The following is a 26,387-nucleotide window of genomic DNA, read 5'->3' on the forward strand; positions in this document are numbered from 1 at the left end:
TTGTTTTAACAGAGTACATCACTGGTATCTAAAATCTACATAGAGAATAAAGGTCAGATGTGTCTGATGACATTTTATCTGCAAATTTTGTCTTCTGCAGGTGAAAACTGTCTTGTATTGTCTGTTTTGTGCAATTAAAACATTGTAAATGTGTTATATTGTTGTTGTTTTGTGTGTATTTAACATTTTAGCTTTGCAGTAAATGTATGTTATTATGACGTTGGAAAATCTGACTTGAAATTGGTCATCATCAGATGTTTTAGTGCAGATCTTTCTCAATCTCAGAATGAAAGCACATTTCATTTTTCATGTTTTCAATTTCAATAGCTCTTTGTTACCATGAAAGACACTGCTCAGTTCCTTGTCATAAAGTCACACATGATCATATAAAAATATGTAACATTTACATAGATATTTATTCCAAACAGAATAACAATTTTATGCAACCATATAACTTTGTAATGAAAGCATATATATGTTTATTCTGTTCCATATCGATCTGCAGTATAAAAGTAACAACTGTAATATTACGTTAAAAAAAGGGAACTATGCTCAAAAACCGTGCTATGAAAATGGTTAATCAAGAGCTTTATAAATTTAAATTGAGAATGACATAAATTGTATTTTATGTATCATTAACCCCTTCACTACCAGGACTTAAAAAAAAAAAATGCACAGAATACCAAAGAATTTTTTGCTATCACTCCATTTAAACAGAAATAGAGCCTTGTTTTTTTTCATTTACCTGTCAAAACTATATATATATATATATATATATATATATATATATATATATATATATATATATATATATATATATACATATATATATATATATATATACATATATATACATATATATATATATATATATATATATATATATACACATACATACATATATATATAATATATATATATATATTTATTTATTTATTTATTTTTTAAGTACAAAACCCAAGGTATTGATTTAGGCCCATTTTGGTATAGTTCATGCCACCATTTCACCACCAAATGCGATCAAATAAAAAAAATAGTTAAAGAGACAGTCTACACCAGAATAGTTATTGTTTAAGAAGATAGATAATCCCTTTATTACCCATTCCCCAGTTTTGCATAACCTACACAGTTATATTAATATGTGTTTAACCTCTGTGATTACCTTGTATCTAAGCCTCTGCAGACTGCCCCCTTATCTCAGTGTTTTTGACAGACATGCAGTATAGCCAATAAGTGCATACTCTTAAATAACTACACGGGAGTGAGCAGAATGTTATCTATATGACACACATGAACTTGCACTGTCTAACTGTGAAAAACTTTAAAAATGCTTTGAGCTAAGAGGCGGTTTTCAACGGTTTAGAAATCAGTTTGAGCCTACCTAGGTTTAGCTTTTCAAATTACCACCAATTGGAAAGTTGTTTAAAATTGCATGTCCTATATGAATCATGAAAATTTAACTGTCCCTTTAACTTTTTCACAAACTTTGGGTTTCTCACTGAGATTATTTACATACCGCTTGTGCAATCATAACACAAATGATTGTAAAAGCTTCTCTGGGATCCCCTTTGTTCAGAAATAGCAGACATATATGGCTTTGCCATAGCTTTTTGGTAATTAGAAGGCCGCTTATTGCAGCTGTGAACCACACGTCTTATTCCTGTCAGTGAAGGAGTTTATCAGGTAGCTTGTAAGGTTAATTTTAGCTTTAGTGTAGAGATTACTCTCCCACCTGACACTTCCCACCCCTGATCCCTACCTGATCCCTCCCAAACAGCTCTCTTCCCTCCCTTGCCCCCCACTGGTCAACACCACCCTAGGTACTGGCAGACAGTCTGCCAATATTAAGTTTTAAGGCATTTTTTTTTATTTTTAATCAATAATTATTATTTTTTTATTTAGTGTAGGATCCCCCTTACCCTCCAACTTCCCTGATCCCTCCCAAACAGCTCTCTAACCCTCCCCCTCTAACTATGCCTGCCATCTTAGGTACTGGCAGCTGTCTGCTAGTACCTATAAAATGTTTCTTTTTTTTTTATTCTTATTTTTTTTACCATTTCTATTATTTTCTGTAGTGGTCCCCCCCTTGCGATGATTAGTTAGGGACCCCCCCACACACATACACACACCCTCACCCTACTTTTTTTATTGTAGCGTAGTGCCCCTTCCCTCCCTTTTTTTTTTTCTGTGTGTAGGGATCGTGCTCCGGTTCCATATGCAGGCAGATGCCTGGAGCTCAGGAACTCCAGCTCTAGGCTGTAACTCAACAGCCGAGACTGCTGAAGCTTCCTGAAGCTCAGACGTATATATAAGTCATGCAGTACGAAAGGAAAAGTACCGCACAACTTATATATATATGTATTTTTGGGTGAAGGAGTTAAAGGGATATGAAACCCCAAAAAAGCATACAGTTTTAAAAAAAATTCCAATTTACTTTTATTATCAAATTTGCTTCTTTCCCTGATATTCTGTGTTGAAGAGATACCTAGGTAGGCATGCTGCCATCTAGTGCTCTTGCAAATAGATAACATTCTTGCAAAACTTTTGCCATATATTGTGCCAGAAATGGGCCGGTGCCTACATTTATGTCACTGCTTTTCCACAAAAGATAGAAAGTTGTTTAAAATCACATGCTCTATCTGAATGATGAAAGAAAAAAATTGGATTTCATATCCCTTTAAATGTAATTCTTTCTGGGGAGCAGGTTCCTGTAATCTGTACGTTCAAGTCTGCCTTCCCTGTCTTGTCTTTATATATTATATTCCCTGTCTTGTCTTTATATATTATACTCCCTGTCTTGTCTTTATATATTATACTCCCTGTATTGTCTTTATATATTATACTCCCTGTCTTGTCTTTATATATTATACTCCCTGTCTTGTCTTTATATATTATACTCCCTGTCTTGTCTTTATATATTATACTCCCTGTCTTGTCTTTATATATTATACTCCCTGTCTTGTCTTTATATATTATACTCCCTGTCTTGTCTTTATATATTATACTCCCTGTCTTGTCTTTATATATTATACTCCCTGTCTTGTCTTTATATATTATACTCCCTGTATTGTCTTTATATATTATACTCCCTGTATTGTCTTTATATATTATACTCCCTGTCTTGTCTTTATATATTATACTCCCTGTCTTGTCTTTATATATTATACTCCCTGTATTGTCTTTATATATTATACTCCCTGTCTTGTCTTTATATATTATACTCCCTGTCTTGTCTTTATATATTATACTCCCTGTCTTGTCTTTATATATTATACTCCCTGTCTTGTCTTTATATATTATACTCCCTGTATTGTCTTTATATATTATACTCCCTGTATTGTCTTTATATATTATACTCCCTGTCTTGTCTTTATATATTATACTCCCTGTCTTGTCTTTATATATTATACTCCCTGTCTTGTCTTTATATATTATACTCCCTGTCTTGTCTTTATATATTATACTCCCTGTCTTGTCTTTATATATTATACTCCCTGTCTTGTCTTTATATATTATACTCCCTGTCTTGTCTTTATATATTATACTCCCTGTCTTGTCTTTATATATTATACTCCCTGTCTTGTCTTTATATATTATACTCCCTGTCTTGTCTTTATATATTATACTCCCTGTCTTGTCTTTATATATTATACTCCCTGTCTTGTCTTTATATATTATACTCCCTGTCTTGTCTTTATATATTATACTCCCTGTATTGTCCTGTGGAATCTGTTGGTGTATTACAAATAAAGGTAAGATTGTTGTATTAATATGAGGAAATACTTTAGCACACCAAGTAGTTACTGAACTAAACTAAATCAAAACATTTTTTAAGCAAACCGCAAGACAACAGTGCAAATGAAATACCAATATGCAAAGATGAGATTTTTTTTTAATTATAATAGAATAATCTTTTTTATTCAAATGGGTATCTTCATATTATCTCTGAGATTTATACATTTGCTTTAAAATCACTTACCCAGTACCATGGTAGTACTTGAAATTATATTTCTTTTAACTTTTATTGATAAAGACAGTTTGCAGTAATATTATGGATATATTGTTTTATGGTAGCAACTAACTAAACTAATCAATTGATTGTGAGAAAAAAGCAGTGGTTTAATCCATCAGTTGTTAGAAATACATATACATGGGCATAACTGAATTACAGGGGTGATTTAACCTCTTGATTATTTGTAGTAAACATGAAGCAGTGATAAAAGCCCTGATTGCCCCCCTTATGTGTGTTTGCTATTTACCACTGCCTCTTCCCAATACAGAGCTGTGTCTAGGGAACTGAAGGGAGAAGGGAGGAAGAGGGAAGGGTACAATGAGCCTGTCCTCTGCATTTTCATAGAAACCAGGCAGAAATCACTTGTGTCTTTGCTGTCCATAAAAACAAGGGAAGCAGCTTCTGAGACCAAGATCTCACTGTGACCACCATTCAGAGGACTTAAGTGCAGTTTAACGGTTGCCAAGGCCTATCTACCTGGAACCTTGAATTTGTCAAGCCCAGAAGTAGTTATCAGAGAAGTATGGCTGTATTTAGAGTGTGTTTGTTATGTGGAAGTATAGATGTTTTGTCAAGTGTATTCTAGTTTTCACTGCAATGGCCGCAATCTGTCTAACAGTATCTGGAATAGTAATTCATATGATAGTGTTATCTTATATTACTCACATCAAAGTATTACATTGTGTAAGACAAGTCTCAACAAATTCCAGGTGCCAGGCCACCATACAGTTTAAAGTAATGACTTAACACCTGGCAAACTGGCCAGAAGCTTACTTCTCTAAAGGCATGCTTATATCAAGCAGGAGCACATTCAGTAAGCACAATTCAATTGCAGCAGCCTCCAGGGTGTGTGACCTTGAATTATATAGTTCATTGGGTTCCCTCAATATTCCCACATGCTTCCTGGCCAATGTTGTGTTTGGTTGACTTCCAATCTCTTCTAGTCTAGAGCAGGAGATGGCTGAACAAATGCAGTGTTCCATTCCCTCCACCCCACTATCTATTCAGTATTTTTTAAGACTAAGTAATAGTAATTAAATGGCCACACCCTAAATAAATCCATGCTTAGACTTCTCTTTAACTCTTTTCATGTATGCATTTAGCGAAAGTCTAATCCGGAACGATAATACGCTTCTTTTTCTGAGATGGACTCACAGTGACTGTCATCTGCTACAGGGGTTAAACATATAGCACACTAGCATTCTACTGTTTTACAAGTATGTCCCTTTAAGTTGTTAGATATCTGTAGCTGTCTAAATATCCTTCATTTTCTATGTATGTTTCACCGAGTGTAGTGGATTATTCATTATGTGTGGAAGTTACAGTGTATGTGATGGCTTAGCTGTTTCTAGGGAAACAATAGCTTGCCTGTTCAAGCAGCTGTATAACTGAAACATATGCACTTAGTTCTGCAAGTTGCATTGGTATTATACCTTTTATGGTATTTCCTTCTTATGTTAATAGTTCAGAGTACAGAACTTACGCAAATGTCAAATATATGCTACCTATTAGATGTCAATTATATTTTTTCCTTACACAATTAGATATATAAGAATGGATAACAAACAAAAACTGTTGTGGGGGTCAGAAGATCGATTAGTTTTTGCACTAGGTTAGTATTTTCCTTGTAGGGACTTGTATCTAAATACTGCATCCAGCCTGGCTCTATAATTGGACCAGTTAGGACCATGGACTTAGTAAATATTTGACATGGAGAGCATATTCCATCTAATATTTTTAAGAGCTATTACTCTCATTTGGTTATCAAGGGGCCAGACTATAAGTGGAGCACACAAATGCAAGCAGTATGGAATGTTAACATCCCTGGCTTGCAGGTGGTATTACAAGTCCATATATATCATCCATGTGGTAGTATAATGCACACTCCAATATTCATATCAGTAGCGGACCTGCTAAACAGAGGGCCCTGGTGCAAACATTTTTTGTGCACCCCAAAGTTAACTCAGCGCTAATAAAATGCTCCCCTGAATTAGGATTATAAACTTTATGCACACACCTATGTATAGTCTGGCTGCTATTGCCCCCCCTCAGCATCTTGGGCCCTGGTGCCACTGCACCTGCTGCACCATTAGCAGTTCCACCCCTGATTCATATGATATAGCACAGGTGAATTCTTTCTCACAGATAATTGATTTATATGAAGGATTACACTAAATATAATGCTAGATAACACTCACGCGCTAAACTGTTGTAGTGCAAGAATTCTACTTAATGGGACAGTAGAATTGATAATAAACTTTCATGATTCAGATAGAGCCGGCAATTATTATTATTTTTTTTTATTTTTTTTATTGAGGACAAAAAGTATACATTATACAAAAGAAAAGATAAACAGATCATCAAATATTCACATCATACTTGATCAAGAGGGCTTACAGTAGCTTAGCGTCCTCATTTTCTTTTCCCCTTTCAACAGTTTAATAGGTCACTCTTGGACCTAGTAGTTTGTTCTTAGCTAATTCCAGGGGTTTATACATAACATTATTGAAAAACAAACAAAAACAACAAAATTGCATCAAAATTGCATCAAAAGAAAACCTAATGTTAAGTTAGTTGCCCTATACAACAGATATATAATGCAAATGCCTAATTTGGTTATTTATGTATTGGATGTAACAAGACTCTGTAATATGATTTAAATAGAAAACACAGCAGGAAAATAAATGAATGATAAATTAGTAATTGGACACACTGTAGTAAGTAGAGACATGTTGACAGTCTAATATAGGTATAGTTATTCTAGGTAAATCTCTTGAAGTGCCAGTTACAGCCTTTGTATATTATGCTAGTACATTAGGCTTTTTTTTTTCTTTCGAGACTTACAGCATTCTTGATATAATTTATATACAACCAATAATACAGAAATAGTAAGAGACAAAGCAAGATTAGATATCTATATAAGGGGCCATGCCCCAAAAATCCATTACATCAAAACAAAACAATGCATCTCAACTTAATTGAGTACAGAGAGCGGAGAAGGATAGGAGAGAAGGGAAGAAAAAAAAAAAAAAAGAAGAGCGGAGAGGAGAGGACATTTAGATTGCCAAAACCCTAATAAGACTAATTCTGAATTCCGAAATGGAAATATCAGATGATCAATTTCTCCAGAAGGTAGGCTCTTTATAAATGGGGACCATTTTTGAAAAAAGAGGCATATATCTCGATCACTGTTTATAGATTATATGTGATAGAGAAAAACCAGTATAAGTCAACTTCAAAACCATGATAATCCAATATTCTAGTTTCTGCCACATTTGTCTAATGCTGGGACACCCCATATCATATGTGTCAAATCTGCTGCGAAAAAAGAAATTTTGGACATGCACAGAAGTTCAAATTCCCCCATCTAGCTCCTTTTGCTGGAGTAAAATAAGCCCAATATAATAGTTTAACATGGGACTTTCTCAATGTTGAGGACAATGTGGTTTTGGCGACTAATGTGATAGATCTTTGAATTGTCTCCTGATCAATATTAGATTGAACATTATAAGTGTTCCATTGTTGGGACAATTCTAGAAGATTTTGGTCTCCCCTTTTTGAGAGCAATAATTGATACCATAGTGAAACAGAATATATGCCGCTTCTAACTATTGGAAACCATTTTTCAAAAATTCCCCAAGACCAGACCCATCCATGTTCAGCAGCAAGATTAGAAACATAATGTCTCGCTTGCAAATATGCAAAAAAGTCACTATTAGGGAGGTTGAATTCTAATTTAATTGTATCAAAAGATTTAATAGATAGTAAATTTAAATCAACTAAGGAGGATACCTTGTTTGAACTCAAATTTTCCCATCTCTTAAATAAAACAGACTAACATCCTAGCTAAAATTCTGGGTTGCCTAAAAATGTTTGGAATTTAGGAATGTGTGGATTAACTCCTATTATTGAAAACAACTTCCATAGTGCTTGTATTGGCGTATAGATAGTCTTAAATTGTTTAATGACTTTAGGTATGGATTTAATACTGCAATGAATTAGAGAGGTTGGAAGATATGGATACACAATGTTACGTTCAAGTACGTTATTGGTAAAATAGTCAGATTCCAAAATCCAAGCAGGTATTAACCTAGACAAAAACACTAAATTATAGAGTCTCAGATCCGGGCTAGCCATCCCTCCTGATACTTTTACTAAGAAAAGTTTGTTCAGGGAAATTCTTGGTCTGTTATTTTGCCATATAAAGTGACGTAGGATCGGAGTATTCTGAAGGACATATAAAATTTTAGGTGAGAGGATCATCTTAAACAAAGCAATGCTTCCGGACAGAGAAAGTGGAAAGTTCTGCCAATTTTTCATATATCTTTTAATTTTTTTCTAAAACAGGAGAGATGTTATTACTATACCATAATGCTGGCTGGAGAGAGATATAAATACCTAGATATTTGAAAGCTTTAGTTACTAATTAATAGGGGGTATCAGTTAAAGAATCCGGGGTTTTCTTTAGCCACAAAATCTCTGATTTAGAGGCATTGACTATATAGCCAGATAAAGAGCTGAATTGATCAATAATAGAAAAGAGTTTAGGGAAATTAATGTTAGAGTTGGATATATATATAACAAGATGTCATCCGCATACAAAGCTATTTTTAGCTCTACTTGTCTTATTCTGATTCCATCTAGTTGATGTCTGATCACAATGGCCAAAGGCTCAATCGCTATGTCGAACAAAAGAGGGGATAGAGGGCATCCCTGATGTGTTCCCCGACTCAGAATTATCTCTGAGGATTCTAAATTATTGACGATCAATTTTGTAGAGGGATTATGGTATAGTCTATTAAAGAAATTAACAAAATTTTCTTTAAAACCAATTTTAATTAAATATGTTAGTATGTGATCATGATGGACTGAATCAAAGGTTTTCTCTGCATCGATTGAAATAATTGCAGTGTTGGAGTAGCCAGATTCCTTGTTTAAACCTTGTTCTTCTGCTGAATTAAAATAATCAATAGTTAAGAAAACTTCCCTGATTTTGGCTGCCGAGTTTCTGTTATGAAGAAACCCTGTCTGATCTTTATGAATGATAGTAGATAGTACTAGTTGCAATCTGGAGGCTAAATAGAAGTTAATAATTTATAGTACATGTTGAGAAGTGCTATGGGTCTGTACGATTCTTTCTTTAGCGGGTCCTCCCCTGACTTCAATATTAAAGTCATAAAGGAGGCTAAAAAGTTAGGTGAAATTGGCTTATTCTCATTGTCAAAATAATTGTAAAGATTTTTCAGATGGGGGACTATTTGTTTTATTAAAATTTTTTAGAATTTGTTCGATAACGCATCTGGTCCAGGTGCTTTATTTCAAACTAACTTTTGAATGGCTCTAGTTATCTCAATATCAGTGATGGGAGAATTAATAGTATTTGCTAAGTGCAAAGATAAAGATGAATGAGTAATCCTCCCCCAATAATCTTCTCTACAAAATGTATTGGATTCTTTATATGCATAAATATCTCTGTAATATTCAGTAAAAGTCTCTAATACTTTTTCGGGAGTTTTGGAAATATCACTTTCATTTTGTATTCTCTCAATTACAGAGAGGAAAATGCCAAGACAGAAGAAATTAGGGATTTGATTATTATTATTTTTTTTTCGACACAAAAAAAAAGGGGGCAGTCAGAAATGAGTTCAATGTCTGAAAAGAATGGGGTAAGCTAAAAGCAGTTTAGAAAAATGAAAATGTCTAAGGTGTTAATTTAAACACTTAAACACTTTTTCTTCTGAGACCAAAGACTCAGAAAGAGAGAAAAAGATTGCAGGTAGACGAGAAGCTAAACTACTAAATTGCAGACAAGACAATGTTATAAGTATGAATAATTTGTGTTGAGGTAGAATAACTTAAGCCTGTCTAATATGTCGAAAATGTTTTAAAAAAAATATAGGCAGACACTGTAAAAATCCTGCTTATCTAAGTGAAAAACAAATATGGAAAAGCATGAGATCTGACAAATAATATAATGTTCCAAAATTATTGTTATAACTTAAGGTAACTAAATATATGTTTTGACTTTTAGATATGTCTCTGTCCAAGAAGGGAGAGAGAGGAAATTTCTCAAACCACTTCTTAGGTAATTAAAGTTCCAGTGAGGAATTGGAGGCTGGATCTTACCTTGTAATTCATTTCTTCCCATCTTTTCCTTTGCTATAGATATATATATATATATATATATATATATATATTCCTTCCCTCCTTCTTCTGTGTCCTCAGCACAAAGATAGAGATATATAGTTGAGGAGGAATATTTTAAGCTATAGAAAAGTTCCAGCTGTGATTTAAGGGGTAGCTGAGAGATAGTTTGTATCCAAATTAAGGAGATATAACCAGCCAGTCATAACCCTATACATGGGGTTCTCTTCTTTCTTTTCCTCTACTTCTCTTTTCCTTCTTTCTCCCTCCCACCTCTCTATTCCTTATTGATAATCCCAGCCTTACATATGGTGGTGTGCCAAGCGTGAGAGTTTAGTATAGCTAGCTTTAATGTTAGTAGCTTGTGAGTCTTTAGCAAGTTAGCTAGTTATAAGGCGTGATAGCACCAGTAAGGAGCGACAGGGAGTAAGCAAATTCAGCTCTTGAAAATGGAAAAGGTCTCACCTTTAGTGTCTTTTGTAGTGGTTGAGGAATACAGAGTTACTTTACCAACAGTGGAGTGTTAAACAAATATCCAGATAGCCTCCGCAAAAGAGCACTCCATACTGAGGGGAGACAGAAACCAGCCGCTCCTGCTATTGGTGATTGTTTCCAGGCAGTCAAGCCGTCCCAGAGTGAAAATCCAGCAGACTCGACCCTTCACGCAACACCGGTGGGAAGGGGAACAACACAAGGCTACAGCAAATGGAGGAACTAGCAGTAGTTTGGAACCAGGCTATCAATCTCCCGACTAATCTGCCTCTGGTACAACAGAGGAACCCAAGAGGTCCTTTAACCTCCCGAAATAAAACGTGATTGCCTTTCGCTTGGAGAGTTCCATGAGCGGTCCCTTGCTCAAACACAAAGCTTCACCCCAGTCACATGGGCCAAAAGTGTGATTTCTCCACCTAAGGATCAGATGCAGGGGTGTGAGAAGCTAGCGTGACTTACGCTATGGCTCCTCCTCCAGATCTCTCCAGAGCCTGCAATTTTAAATAACTTTCCAATTTACTTTTATCTTTTTTTTTATTATTATTCTCTTGGTATCCCTTGTTGAAAAGCATACCTAGTTAATGCTCTACTGGAAACTAGCTGCTGACTGCACATATTCCTCTTGTCATTGGTTCAACCAATGAGTTCAGATAGCTCCCTGCAGTGCATTTCTGCTCCTTCAACAAAGGATACCAAAAGAATGAAGCAAATATAATAACAGAAGTAAATTGGAATGTTGTTTAAAATTGTATGCTCTATCTGATTCATGAAAGAAACATGTTGGGTTTCATGCCCTTTAAGTAGTGGAGATTTCCATTTTGTTCTTTGCTATACACTTCCAATGTAAATGTCACGTATAAGACAACATACACATCCCTACTACATCAACTACTATCCCTTTTTAAATGTCTTATCTCTTTAACCCTCACCAAAACCTTTTTTATTCATTAACCATTTGTTTATTTGTATTAAGCCTTAAAGGTGCAGCAAAAAGAAAAATGTTTAGTTATGCAAAATAAAATAACTTTGCAGACAATTGTGGATTTTCTAATCCTCAGAGGTGTTAAAGCACGGATAACCCTGCTACCTATATTTCCCTAATTTGATTTAGCAGATAACAGGTGCAAAACAATACACTTTATACTAACATAAGGACTGTGGCCTGTGGAGTTTGACTGTTGAAGAACAATTGCAGCAAACAAGATGTTAATTTGTTTTCACAATGTTTAGATGTGGCTTTGTTATTCTATAGCAAGGCAACAGAAATGTCTTACAATTACAAAGTATTTACTGTCCCTTTAATTCACTTACATTAATTTATTTCTATAACATTTTAAGATGTATGTATGTACAGTAGCAAGTGATAATACTTAAAGTTAATGTAAATTCAAACAATAGAAGTTACAAAATGAATGAGAGTTTCATTCATGAAATCTTTACTATATACTTATCTTCAGAGATATTTCAATAGAAACGCTCTACGAATAAGAACTGAAGTTTCGGTCGCCATATTCAACAATTGATTGACAGATGACTCATCTGCAATCAACTAATCGTTGTTTCCCTCCCAGGCAGTGACATTTGTATAAAGGGGCTGAACGTCTGGGGGGGAGGGGAATCTGATTGCAGATGAGTAATCTGTGAATCAATTGCTGTTTATGCTGGGTGGAGGATCGGCTCTTATACATAGAGTGTTTTTATTGAAATATCTCTGAAGATAAGTGCATAGTAAAGATTTCATGAATGAAACTCTCATTCATTTTGTAACTTCTATCGTTTGACTTTACCGCATTACGTTAACTTTACATTCACTTTAATATTAGGTTTTCGAAAGCACAAAATTCACACATGGTATTTTGGCTTGCTAATGGGCGCAAAACTTAACTAACTACCAATAATGGGCCAGATTACAAGAGGAGCAGTATTTAACACTCCCGCTCGCTCACTAACTCTGTTAGAAGTAAGCTTACCTCACATAAGGCTCACAGAAGTAAACTTACCTCTCCAACCCTGCAACTCCATCTTGCCTGTGCTACTGTTCTCAGCGCCTTCATGGCGGCATTCCATCTTTACAGCAGCAGATCACTATTGCACCTACACGCCCAACTTTAGATAGTGAGTGAATGTCCATTTAATATTCCTTCAATATATAACTATCACACACAGGGCTATTGGGTGAGTGGAAATTTTGAGTCCTGTATACAGGGAGTGCAGAATCATTAGGCAAGTTGAATTTTTGAGGATTAATTTTATTATTGAACAACAACCATGTTCTCAATGAACCCAAAAAACTTATTAATATCAAAGCTGAATAGTTTTGGAAGTAGTTTTTAGTTTGTTTTTAGTTATAGCTATTTTAGGGGGATATCTGTGTGTGCAGGTGACTATTACTGTGCATAATTATTAGGCAACTTAACAAAAAACAAATATATACCCATTTCAATTATTTATTTTTACCAGTGAAACCAATATAACATCTCAACATTCACAAATATACATTTCTGACATTCAAAAACAAAACAAAAACAAATCAGTGACCAATATAGCCACCTTTCTTTGCAAGGACACTCAAAAGCCTGCCATCCATGGATTCTGTCAGTGTTTTGATCTGTTCACCATCAACATTGCGTGCAGCAGCAACCACAGCCTCCCAGACACTGTTCAGAGAGGTGTACTGTTTTCCCTCCTTGTAAATCTCACATTTGATGATGGACCACAGGTTCTCAATGGGGTTCAGATCAGGTGAACAAGGAGGCCATGTCATTAGATTTTCTTCTTTTATACCCTTTCTTGCCAGCCACGCTGTGGAGTACTTGGACGCGTGTGATGGAGCATTGTCCTGCATGAAAATCATGTTTTTCTTGAAGGATGCAGACTTCTTCCTGTACCACTGCTTGAAGAAGGTGTCTTCCAGAAACTGGCAGTAGGACTGGGAGTTGAGCTTGACTCCATCCTCAACCCAAAAAGGCCCCACAAGCTCATCTTTGATGATACCAGCCCAAACCAGTACTCCACCTCCACCTTGCTGGCGTCTGAGTCGGACTGGAGCTCTCTGCCCTTTACCAATCCAGCCACGGGCCCATCCATCTGGCCCATCAAGACTCACTCTCATTTCATCAGTCCATAAAACCTTAGAAAAATCAGTCTTGAGATATTTCTTGGCCCAGTCTTGACGTTTCAGCTTGTGTGTCTTGTTCAGTGGTGGTCGTCTTTTAGCCTTTCTTACCTTGGCCATGTCTCTGAGTATTGCACACCTTGTGCTTTTGGGCACTCCAGTGATGTTGCAGCTCTGAAATATGGCCAAACTGGTGGCAAGTGGCATCTTGGCAGCTGCACGCTTGACTTTTCTCAGTTCATGGGCAGTTATTTTGCGCCTTGGTTTTTCCACACGCTTCTTGGTTTTTCCACACGCTTCTGAGCCTGTCAAGTCCTTCTTTTGACCCATTTTGCCAAAGGAAAGGAAGTTGCCTAATAATTATGCACACCTGATATAGGGTGTTGATGTCATTAGACCACACCCCTTCTCATTACAGAGATGCACATCACCTAATATGCTTAATTGGTAGTAGGCTTTCGAGCCTATACAGCTTGGAGTAAGACAACATGCATAAAGAGGATGATGTGGTCAAAATACTCATTTGCCTAATAATTCTGCACTCCCTGTATATATATATATATATATATATATATATATAAAATACAAGCGAAATATCGAAAGAGGTTCAGCGCTACAAACACGTAGGATATGAATACAATGTTACTATGTCAGATATACTGAATGTCTCTCAGATGTGATAGACAATTGTCCTATCTATCCCACTGGTTCTACATGAACCGATTTAGGACAAAGTCCGGTAAATATAAAAGTACAAATATTGTAGTGCAATGAATTGATAATAATAGGTAGAAATCAATGACAACAATTGCAACAATGGTGCTGGGGGATAAGTAGTATACCCTTACCAGAGGGTACCTCAATCTTATGAGGTAATGTCAGCGCGTCTGTTTGAATACTCTCCGGTCAGTCTTGGATTTTCCTCCTGTATGTGAAGAGATCCAGGTCTTTACATTCGTGACAACTTTTGTATGGTGCTTTCAATCTAGGAACTTCCTTGTCTTTTATGTCACTGGCTTGGTATCTCCTCGTAGTATGGTGGTTCCGTCTGGATCTTGGCTCTCACCGTATTTAATGGGATATAGTAAAGAAAAAGAAAGAGCACATAGCGTGATACTGTATAAATAAAAATTTATTACATTCAAGACTGGGATAAGAAATGCACTCACATTCAACAACCTCAATCCTTATGAGGTAAGTAAGGACTTGTAAATATATTTTTATACACCTTACACAGGTGTTGCTGTGGTCCGATATATACCTGTATATACCTCACAGTTAGGTACAGAAATCCATTTACACTTTCTCAGTAAAAATCTTACCTATCGTTTGGTGGAACAACTGTGTGTATATATATATATATATATATATATATACACACACACACACCTGGATAACAGAGATTTGCTGTATCTTTATTTTAAGTACCATTTGCAAAAAAAAACACCATTAGTGTTTTATTTTAAACTGCAGATATACATTGTCCAACTGCATAATGGAATAACACATTCCTTCAAATATATGTGTTATTTCTATATATTAAATAAATATTTTTATTCTGAATGATTGCCCTATTCATTCATTAATATAAAGTAATTTACACATTATTGCATTATGTGTAATGTAATCCCCACAATAGGAGTCTAGGAAAAGCTTGAGGATTACCGCACAGCATTTTGAGTACATTTTATAATGCCCTAGATAACCATTACAATTTTATCAATTCAGCAATCAATAGAACATACTAAGTGTGTGGTCCTGCTGTTACAGTGTTCCCTAACCATACATAAGTTATTAGGAAATCTAAAAAAAAATAAAGAAAAATTGCATTGAGGAAATTAGATATTTCATATATAGGAATTTAATTTTTCTCTGATTATAGTTCTAGGTACAGTGTTCCTACAGATTAGACTGCGTATAATGAGTTTAGCAGTACATAATTATATGCCTTGCAAAGCACTTTAAGATATACAAAGGTGATTGCATCTTGGATAATGGAAATGAATACTAAATTGAAAGCAGTATTATGCTGTAAAGTTCCAGCAAGAACCATGATTGACAAATAAATTACACCAGTCTCTCTGTGTCACACATTCATGTAAAAGTATTAAAGAAATAACAGTTTTGAGGCTTTTGGGTAACGATATAAAAATATGCAAAATGGTGGTTCCTTTTATAAGTACTGTATAAGATATTTTGAGCTAGATTACAGGTTGAGCACAAAATATCACTTCCGCGAACGCGATATTTGTGCTCAACTTAGTAATACCAGTGCACGCATATGTGTACTGGTATTACAAGTGAGGCGCAAAGCGAACGTGACCTCGAGTTTGCATTGTACGGAAGCATTGCGCTCAGGAGAGCACTATTCCATAGGCTCCAATGGAAGCCTCATTCTGATGCCATGTCTAGCTCAGCGCAGGGGGTAATGGAAGTAAATTGGAAAGTGTTTTAAAACTGCTGCTCTATCTGATTGATAAAAGTTTATTTTGACTTGAGTGTCCCTTTAAAGGGACACTGAACCCAAATTTTTTCTTTCATGATTCAGATAGAGCATGCAAATTTAAGCAACTTTCTAATTTACTCCTATTAGCAATTTTCCTTTGTTCTCTTGCTTCCTTTATTTGAAAAATAAGGCATCTAAGCTATTTTTTTGGTTCGGGACCATGGAAAACACTTGTTTATTGGTGGGTGAATTTATCCAATCAGCAAGAACAACACAGTGTGTTCATCAAAAATGGGCCGGCATCTAAACTTAGATTCTTGCATTTCAAATAAAGATACCAAGAGAATGAAGAAAATTTGATAATAGGAGCAAATTAGAAAGTTGCTTAAAATTGCATGCTCTATCTGAATCACTAAAGAAAAAAATTTGGGTTCAGTGTCCCTTTAAGCTTTCAAAGAGGCAATACACACTACCAACAGCTCTCTGAATACGTATGGTGTCTGAATCCTGATACTCTAGTCTAGTCACATGAACAATATGTGAGTTTGCTACTGAAACAGTAATCATTTTAACTAGAAACATTTTTGCTAATGGAAGTATATTGTAAAAATGCTTATATTTAAAACTGAAACGCATTCATATACTTTTTACTTTTGACCTTCACCTTTCTATCCCTTTAAATTTCTTCCTAAAATGTCAGTAACATCTCAATATTTGTTATTTATATGGATCACATTGTTATTCATTAATAAAGGAACTGAAAATGTAAAACAAAAAAAATTCATTTGTAAAAATCAGATTCCGTGAAGCAATCAAGTACCAGCCAAGAATAATAAATTTGAATGGCCGACAATTTATATAGATGATTAAGTTTTTCAAGTGAAACTCCAAGTTTAAAATCTCAGTGTCATTAATACTCTAGCATTCAAGGGGTTACCCTTAATTGTGTCCCTTCCTGGAATATTGCCCCTAATGCAGTCATGAAGCAGTCAGAATGTTGCAGTCACAGTGACAAGAGTTAGGTTGCAGTAATGTAATTTGTACAAAATTGTTGTGTGTGACAATGACACCAGAGGGTAAAGGGACAGTCTACACCAGAATTGTTATTGTTTAAAAAGATAGATAATCCCTTTATTACCCATTCCCCAGTTTTGCATAACCAACACAGTTATATTAACCCTTTAAGGACACAGCTTTCAGTTTGCTCAATTGTTTTATGACGGAAAAATTCCGTCATATGTCCTTAAGAGGTTAATATACTTGTCACTCTGTGATTACCTTGTATCTAAGCCTCTGCAGACTGCCCCCTTATTTATATTTTCTTTTGACAGACTTGCATTTTATCCAGTCAGTGCTGACTCCTAGGCAACTCCGCCAGCACAAGCTTTCTATGTGGCACACATGAACTAACACCCTTTAGCTGTGAAAAACTGTCAAATGCAGTCAGATACAAGGCGGCCTTCAAGAAAGCAAAATTGATGATAAAAGTAAATTGGAAATTGTTTAAAATTGCGTGCCCTATCTGAATCATGAAAGTTTATTTTTGACTAGACTGCCCCTTTAAATTATAGGAATGAGCAAACTCATGTCAAAGGGGCATGAGACACAATACTTTTACTTCATGATTTGGATAGAGCATACAATTTGAAACTACTTTATAATTTACTTCTATTATAACATTTCATTCTTTCTGTTAGTATCCTTATGTTGAAGCAGTAATGCACTAATGGGAACTAGCTGAATGCATTAGTAAGCCAATAACACGAGGCATACATGTGCAGTCACTAATCAGTAGCTCCTGAGTCTACCTAGGTATCATTTTCTCTAAGAGCAGGTGACATTGTGGTTGACATGTGGTTACATATCCTGTAATATTCAGTTTATTCCTAAATCTCACATGACTTACCTATAGCTTTTCAGTTTGCATTATTCTAAACCTGCAAAAAGTTCACATGCAGCATTTTATTTGGGCTAATTGCAGCTTTCTGATTGTGATATTTATTAAGAGACTTTGGGGCATATTTATCAAGCTCCATATGAAGCTTGAAGACCCGTGTTTCTGGCGAGCATTCAGGCTGCTCCATAACCTCTCCGCCTGTTCTGAGGAGGCGGACAGAACTCACAAGAAATCAACCTTATCCAATACGATTGGGTGGATTGACACCCCCTGCCAGGACCGTCTTTAACACAGGGCAAAAGGGGCAGCTGCCCAGGGCCCAGTCTCTGTTGAGGGGCCCAAGAGTCCTTAAAATTTTTTTTTTTTTTTTTTTTTTATGGTTCATACCAGACTGCTGATGTGACATGGGGAACAAACACATTCAGTCCAAATACTGTCACAGTCAAAAGTACTCTGCTTATATTTAAAAAAAAAAAAAAAACTGTGTTAGACTGTGCCGGTGTCATGTGACATGCCAAGCTATTGCCATGTGCTGTTTTAGATGTGCAATGTGCAGCACTGAATACAAAGCCCTAACTCGGCATCCAGCCAATCCCACTGCATCAGAAATGGTCCTACTGGGGTTACAACTGTTACCAGGTAACTGCTGGTGGTGGGGATTGTTTCTGGGTAGGGCTGACTGTAGGCGCATGCAGCAGAAAGCTGGAGCAGCAGGCATGTGAGGATTTGAGCATCTGTGCAGCTGCATACACTGCTCTCTTAAGTCTTGAGGCTGTGTGACTCATCTCACACTGTATCCATGCAGCCTTGAGCAGATAGCATCCAGTCTGCTGGTCCCCTTAGCCCTGCTCTTTCTGCTGTGGCCCTAAGATCAACTAGCTGAAGTTTGTTAGGGGAACAGTGCTTTGTAGAAAGGTGTTAGTGGGGAGAATAAGTGAGTGCACACACGCCCCTTCTTCATGCAGCATTGTCTAGTGCAGGGTGAGAGGGAATTTGTTCCTAGCAAAGAAGTGACATGTGCTGCTGTGGCTGATGTATAGTGTCATGCTGATACTTCACACATTAATGTAAGGTTTCTTTTTATAGTTTTTGTTTTCTCTCTGTCTCAGATTTTACAGCTTCCCATAGTTCTGCTGTTCCAGTCAGTAAACTTATATTTGTCTGCACCTCCATGCTTCCTCCTCAGTCTTTACCTTGCTTTGCTCCTGTTGGCTGCCCTAAATCTCTTTAATCAGCTAATCTCACACCAGAATCACATTCAAAAGAATATTAAATGAATCTACAGTGGAGGATTTTATGTATTTATTTACTTATAAGTACTGCGTACGTCCAGTTTCACATATTGCAATTTATTTCATTTTTTTTAAAATGATTAGCCCAGCAGTGGATGATCCACTGCTGGGCTAATAATTTAAAAAATAAATTGATTTAGTTGTTTTTTGGGATGGAGAGCGAAATTGCATGGGGTGGGAGGGGGGCCCAAGAATTTTTTTGCCCAGCGTCCAGTCAATATTAAAGATGGCCCTGCCCCCTGCTAGTTCACAAGAACTGCTTGTGCAATGATAAATGCTGAGAGCGTATGCTGTCAGCATTTATCGATGTACGGCGGAAATGATCCGCAATATCGGATCATGTCCATCCGCACCTTGTAAAATATGCCCCTTTGAGTTGTGGTATTGGCTGTGGTATTGTGGTATTGTGGTATTGGTACTTTGGTACTTAAACATCAGAATTTTTTAAAGCAAAACAAAAAATGTGGTTGTGTGAAGGTATACATGGAGGAACATACATGGTTGGTTGCAAATTCCTCTTAATTGAATAGAAATTTTTATTAAAGTTATAATTTATTTATATGTGAGACATCAGTTTTAATTTAGCCAGGGGAATTTATAATTTTCCTCTATAAGGCAGAAACATAATAAAGATTGACTTTGATTTCTCATATAGTCTAATAGCCTAAGCATTTTTACACACATATCAGACATGCTGTTTTCCTGTACGTAGCAGGGTTCTATTCACAAAGAGATGAATTGCAGGTGATTTTAAATCTTTCATTAACTATGCATTATCAAGGACCAAACCCAGTGAGTATCTCCTGCAAGAAGAGTTGATTTAGCCCTGCACAATGCATGGTTAATGCTGCATACAACTAATCTGCAATTCTCCTATTGTAGGTGAATTGTATAGAATGTATATTACTGTATGGATTGCCAATCCTACTAACCCAGTGCTTATCTCCTGCAAGAAGAGTTAAGTTAGCCTGCACATTGCATAGTTAATGCTGTGTACATTTCATCTAAAATAGGAGAATTGCCGGTAAATTGTATGCAGAATTAAAGGGACACTGAACCCATTTTTCTTTTCTTTTGTGATTCAGATAGAGCATGCAATTTTAAGCAACTTTCTCATTTACTCCTATTATAAAAATTTATTCATTCTCTTTGAATCTTTATTTGAAAAGCAAGAATGTAAGTTTAGATGTCGGCCCATTTTTGGTGAACAACCTGGGTTGTTCTTGCTGATTGGTGGATAAATTCACCCACCAATAAACAAGTGCTGTCAAAGGTCCTGAGCCCAAAAAATAACTTAGGTGCCTTCTTTTTCAAATAAATATAGCAAGAGAACGAAGAAAAATTGATAATAGGAGTAAATTAGAAAGCTGCTTAAAAATCTGAATCACAAAAGAAAAAATTTGGGTTCAGTGTCCCATTAACTATGCAATGTGCAGGGCTATTTTAGCTATTCTTACAGAAGATATATATGGTGTTTGGCCCTTCATAATGCATAGTTAAAGGGACATTAAACCCAATTTTTTTCTTTTGTGATTCAGAAAGAGAATACAATTTTAAACAACTTTCTAATTGACTTCTATGATCTAATTTGCTTAATTCTCTTGATATTCTTTCCTGAAAATCATATCTAGATAGGCTCAGTAGCTGCTGATTATTGGCTGCACATAGATGCCTCATGTGATTGGCTGACCATATGCACTGCTGTTTCTTCGACAAAGGATATCTAAAGAAAGAAGCAAATATGATAACAGAAGAAAACTGGAATGTTGTTTAAAATTGTATTCTCTGTCTGAATCATGAAAGAAAAAAATTGGTTTAATGTCCCTTTAATTGTGGGAATTTATATTTTTCAATTCACCTGCCATTCACCTCTTAATGAATAGACCACAGTTGTGCTGAGGTGAAGCATGCATTTCTATGAGTAGAATTTTGTAGTAAGTCTATAAACCTGTATGATAGGGATCTATATCATTTAAACTCTATCATCTGAAAGTTGTAGGGAAAAATACGTTACACATTTCAGGAGCTCCCATCACATAATTTATTGTGCTTTGATGTCCTTTTCACATTAAAGCCTAAAATGAGTATTATTTGGTATTTTTCTCACGTTTACGAGTACCATAAGTACAGACACTTACTGCCAGAGTGACATCTGTACTGAGCAGCTTTCCTGCACAATTTGATTTCCAACTGTGCCGTTCTGTGCAGTATGGAAATAGTATATGCAAATTAGATAGATTCAGAAAATAAGCTGCTCACAGGCAGAGAGTCACAGCTAGATGTCTTACTCAAAGAAAGTCCTGATTTTCCTGTCGCTATTGCCAAAAACCTAACTAATGGGGTTTTATAATTAAAGAAACATTTAAAGGGACATAAGACTTAAAACGGAAATGCTCATGCATGTGTTCCAGTGAGTACACATGTATTAGCAGATATGAGTTAAGTAAAAGTTATTGTTGCATCACTAATGGCTTTTAATGTGCACAGAGAATATTACAGGACATATATCATGTACACCCTCATTTAAACCCTGGGTCACCCATGACGGCTGATGCTCTGTGCTCTCTGAGCAGGCAGGCTATTTAACTGCAAGTGCATGGCGCACAGTAAACTCTTTCTCTGAAAACAGTGATAAATCCCTATTAGTAATGAGGTAATCACTTGTCACTTCTCTAGAATCATCTACCTCACAGACCACCAGGGCATTTCATTTGCAAATGTTCACTATGTTAGTGGTGATCACCTGCACCAAATCCAGAGTGGTGTTTAAAGGGACATTCCGGTCAAAATTTAAATGCACATAGATTAATTACATATTTGAATAGAAACATATTTGCAATATACATGTATTGGCAAAAATGCTTCTAGTAATAGTTATCACTGTTTTAAAGTTAGCATTTTTCTCTGCACATGCATGTGAAGCATAGCTAGATATTCTCACTGCACCTACATTTTAAATATTGCAGCTGCTCAGATCATCAGTGAGGCTTGTATCATGTCAGCAATTAACAAATTGAGACATTATCAGATGGTACATCCATGTTAGGCTGTCTGAGCAAGTCCTGTGTTTAAAATGCTGGTGCACGGTGCATACTTAAATACCCTTTTGAAACAGCTATAACTTTTATTAGAAGCATTTTTGCTAATGCATGTATATTACAAAAATGCTTCTGTTCAATACCGAAATGCATCCATGTGGTTTCCAATTTTGGCTGGAATATCCCTTTAATAATGGTTAACGCTTTTAGTGCCCTTATCACTCTCCTATATAAAAAAAAATGAAAAGCATGATAGCTCATTCTTGCCATTGCAATAATTTCATTATTTTTAATTGATTAGTTGAAATAATAAGCAGTAGAATAGGTCATTTAAATTTTATTGAAGTGATGTTAAACGGGAGGGGAAGCAAACAAATCCACCATTCATTTTAAAGAGCATGTTAAAATCATTTTGCTTGGAAAAAAAAGTAATTTCAATTGGGTTTGAATCTAATAGTAAATATATACTTAATGACAGAATGCTCACAGAAAATAACATCTCCGAAATGCTTTCAGCACATGCTTTACATTTAACTAATTAGATAATCAGCAATGCATTTCAAATTAAATTAAATGCAAGAAAATAAAACAAATGTCTAGTTTACAAGTAAAGCACAAAAATGGATGCCATATGGAGCATTAACATCGCTGGAGCGCAAGAGATACAGTACCCTTTGCACTTTTGCTATTTACAACTCCATGGTTAGTTTGCATCATGCATTTGATAGTAGGGTGTATATTTTTCACAACTAGGCAGTCATTTTACCCCTTGGCTGACAGTAACATAGAAACCAATAATTGTACCTCTTTGGTTGCCAGTAACACACGTAAACAATAGAGATTGGAACCCTTTGACAATTCACTCACTTTTTTCTGCTCCATATTTGTAATGCAGTGAGGTATAGAAAGCATTATGCAGTTAACACTGGACATTTAATGTGATGGTAAATCCAAGCACATAACAAATGCTAGGATTTACCATCACTAAAAATAAAGTGGACTTTAAGTGTAAGACTTGTAATAATTTGTAATGCATGCAATCTAGATACCGCTCAGTCTCACACCATACCTGAGACTCTTAAGTGATTAGAGTCAGGATTTAGCTCATTGACATGAGGGGACTAAGGGAAGTCAGAGGGAATAAGAGAGTAAACCCATAGTGTGCAGACAAATTTATAGTAAGTGAGTCAGAGTTCATAGAGAGCAGACAAGGTGCCAATAAGTAACATAACCTGTATGACAGGTGAATGGCTATGGTGTAAATTAAGAATGTATGTATATGTTTCAGCAGAGTTATGCTTTAGTTAAGGCAGAGGCTCCTGCACATTTAGGAGAGTAATCCTAGAACAGCAGATAGAAGATAATAATAGTTAAGTGGACGTCTGCTTAATTAAGTTATCCTTATTTTGACACCATGAGAAATGTATTGTAGCTGTGGTAGCTACTCTGAGCGGAGACACGCTATCAGGCAGTGGAATAAATGCATAGCTGATTCTATGCCATTACGTGAAGATATTCAACTAGGCAGGCTCTGGTTTCAATCAAATGGAAGCAGATGTATTTTAACTTAGCAGTGAATTGATCTGCAGCTTACTCGTTGTTAGTTGCAATGTGCGTGTGAGCGTGTTACTCACTGTGGGTTGTGGAGGCTCCGGTGTTTGTTTTTGGCTAGGCGGTTCTGAGCGTGTAACGCTCGGCGTGTCCGTAGCTTGCAGAAACTGATAGGAGGAGGAGTGTCCAAGCAGCGTTACCCCTGACGTGCTGCGGCATTACAGCTCCGGGTGCCCGTGGAAGATTGGAGACACTGAGTTCTGTAAGTGCTGCGGTAGCAGCGTGAATTGTAATTCGAGATTAATTTTGAGTTCGGCAACAATGTTGCTATTTAGTTTCAATAGCTGGATAGGGAGGAGTCTTAAGTAAACTTTCTTTGAGAATTAGTTAAAGAGACAGTGCAGAACGTAACAGGACACCCCTCCCAAGGAGCCGCTCCGCGGATCAGGGACCAGGCCTGTCCGGGTGCCTACGGTGGAACTCAGCGATCAATCGGGGAGCTGAAAGATTGGAGGATGGTTCCCATGAATCTTCCTCAGCGCCGAAGTTCTTCCATCTGATCAAGTACTGCAGGCGTCTACGGTGGTAACGAGAGTCAAGGACGATGTGGACCTCATATAGATCATCAGAGGTCGTTGGAGTAGGGGTAGACTGGGAACACGAAGCCGGTCTAGTTGGTTTGTAAGGCTTAAGTAGAGCAACATGAAATACTGGATGGATTCTATATGTGGTAGGTAGAGTTAACTTAACAGCGTTCTGGTTAAACACCTTCTCAATGGGAAAAGGTCCAATGAAGAGAGGAGCCAATTTTTTGGATGGTACAGACAACCTTAGATGCTTTGTAGACAACCAGACTTTGTCGCCAATCTTGTATGACAGTGTGGTTGATCTCCGAAGGTCATAATAACGTTTTTGGGTTTGCTGAGCGTCCATTAGAGTAGCTTTTATAGAAGTGAATCCATGTGCAATGGAATTGACAAATTCATTAACCACAGGAGATTCAGTTTCTGAATGATTATTTAGATGATATGTTGGATGGAAACCGTAGTTGATGAAGAACGGGGTAGTTTTTCTGAGCTATTGATCGTGTTGGAGAACTCTGTGAAAGGCAACAGAGATAACCAGTCATCTTGTTGGGATGAACAGTAGCAACGCAGGAATTGTTCTAAGGTTTGATTAGCTCTTTCGCAGAGGCCATTCGTCTGAGGATGGAAGGCGGTTGATATATGTCTCTCTATCTTGAGTATACTACAAAGGTGTGTCCAGAACCGAGAAGTGAACTGAGTACCTCTGTCCGTTGATATGGAGTCTGGAAGTCCGTGTAATCGGACTACATGGTTCAGAAAGAGCTGCGTGGTTTCTTTGGCAGTAGGCAAGCCAATAGCAGGTAAAAAATGAGCCATCTTCGAGAAATGGTCAATGACAACGAGTATGGTGTTATGATTTGCAGATGGGGGTAACTCTACAATAAAGTCCATGGCAATTGATTTCCAGGGTCTTTCTGGTACACAGAGGGAAAGAAGGCAACCATAGGGATGATGCCTTGAGTGTTTGTTCTGCGAACAGACTGAACATGAAGCAACATAATTCTTTACATCTCGAGTCAAATGTGGCCACCAATATTCTCTACATATTAGATGAAGAGTCTTGTGTAGACCAGGATGACCAGCCAGAGGGGCATCATGCGCTGATTTTAGGACAGTTTGTCTCATTGAGTCTGGAACATATAGAAGTTTCCCATTGTACAGGAGTCCGTTCGGAGCCTTGTGTAAATGTAGACATCCTATAGGGCATTCGTCTTTTTGTTTTTTCATGAGCAGGGTGTTGCTGGTAGTGGTGAGTCCAATCAACCTGTCGTTGGGTATCATGGTGTCCGATCCGGTATAGCTCTTTGGTCTGGGATCTCTTCTTGATAAGGCGTCAGCCTTCCCATTCTTTGTTCCTGGTCTGTAGGTTATAATGTAGTTGAAGTGACTGAAAAAGAGACTCCATCTTACCTGGCGAAAGCTGAGGGTTTTATTAACCTTTAAGAACTGAAGGTTCCTATGGTCAGTGTATATTGTTATTGGAATGGGGGTTCCCTCCAGAAGATGCCTCCAGAATTCTAGGGAAGCCTTGATTGCTAGCAATTCTTTTTCCCCGACTCCATAGTTGAGTTCAGCGCTATTCATCAGTCTGGAGAAGTAGGAGACAGGATGCAGAGGTTGTAAGGGTGTCTTTCGTTGTGATAAGATTGCACCTATCACGTGATCCGAGGCATCGACTTCCAAAACATATGGCAATGTTGGGTCAGGGAACTGCAGGATAGGTGCTATCATGAATCTCTTTTTTAGAGATTGGAAAGCTACATCAGATTTTTCTTGGTTATTGTGGTCATGGGTTTGATTATTGCGGAGAAGC

General features: G+C 36.6%; 1 protein-coding gene across 2 annotated transcripts in view; it reads left to right on the plus strand.

The window, feature by feature from the left end:
* Positions 1-26,387, plus strand: part of CAP2 (cyclase associated actin cytoskeleton regulatory protein 2) — a 375,422-nt gene that overhangs the window by 84,288 nt on the left and 264,747 nt on the right. The gene's annotated exons all lie outside the window — the stretch shown is intronic.

Source organism: Bombina bombina, chromosome 5 (genome assembly GCF_027579735.1).
Source record: "Bombina bombina isolate aBomBom1 chromosome 5, aBomBom1.pri, whole genome shotgun sequence".
In the NCBI taxonomy this organism is placed as follows: Eukaryota; Metazoa; Chordata; class Amphibia; order Anura; family Bombinatoridae; genus Bombina; species Bombina bombina.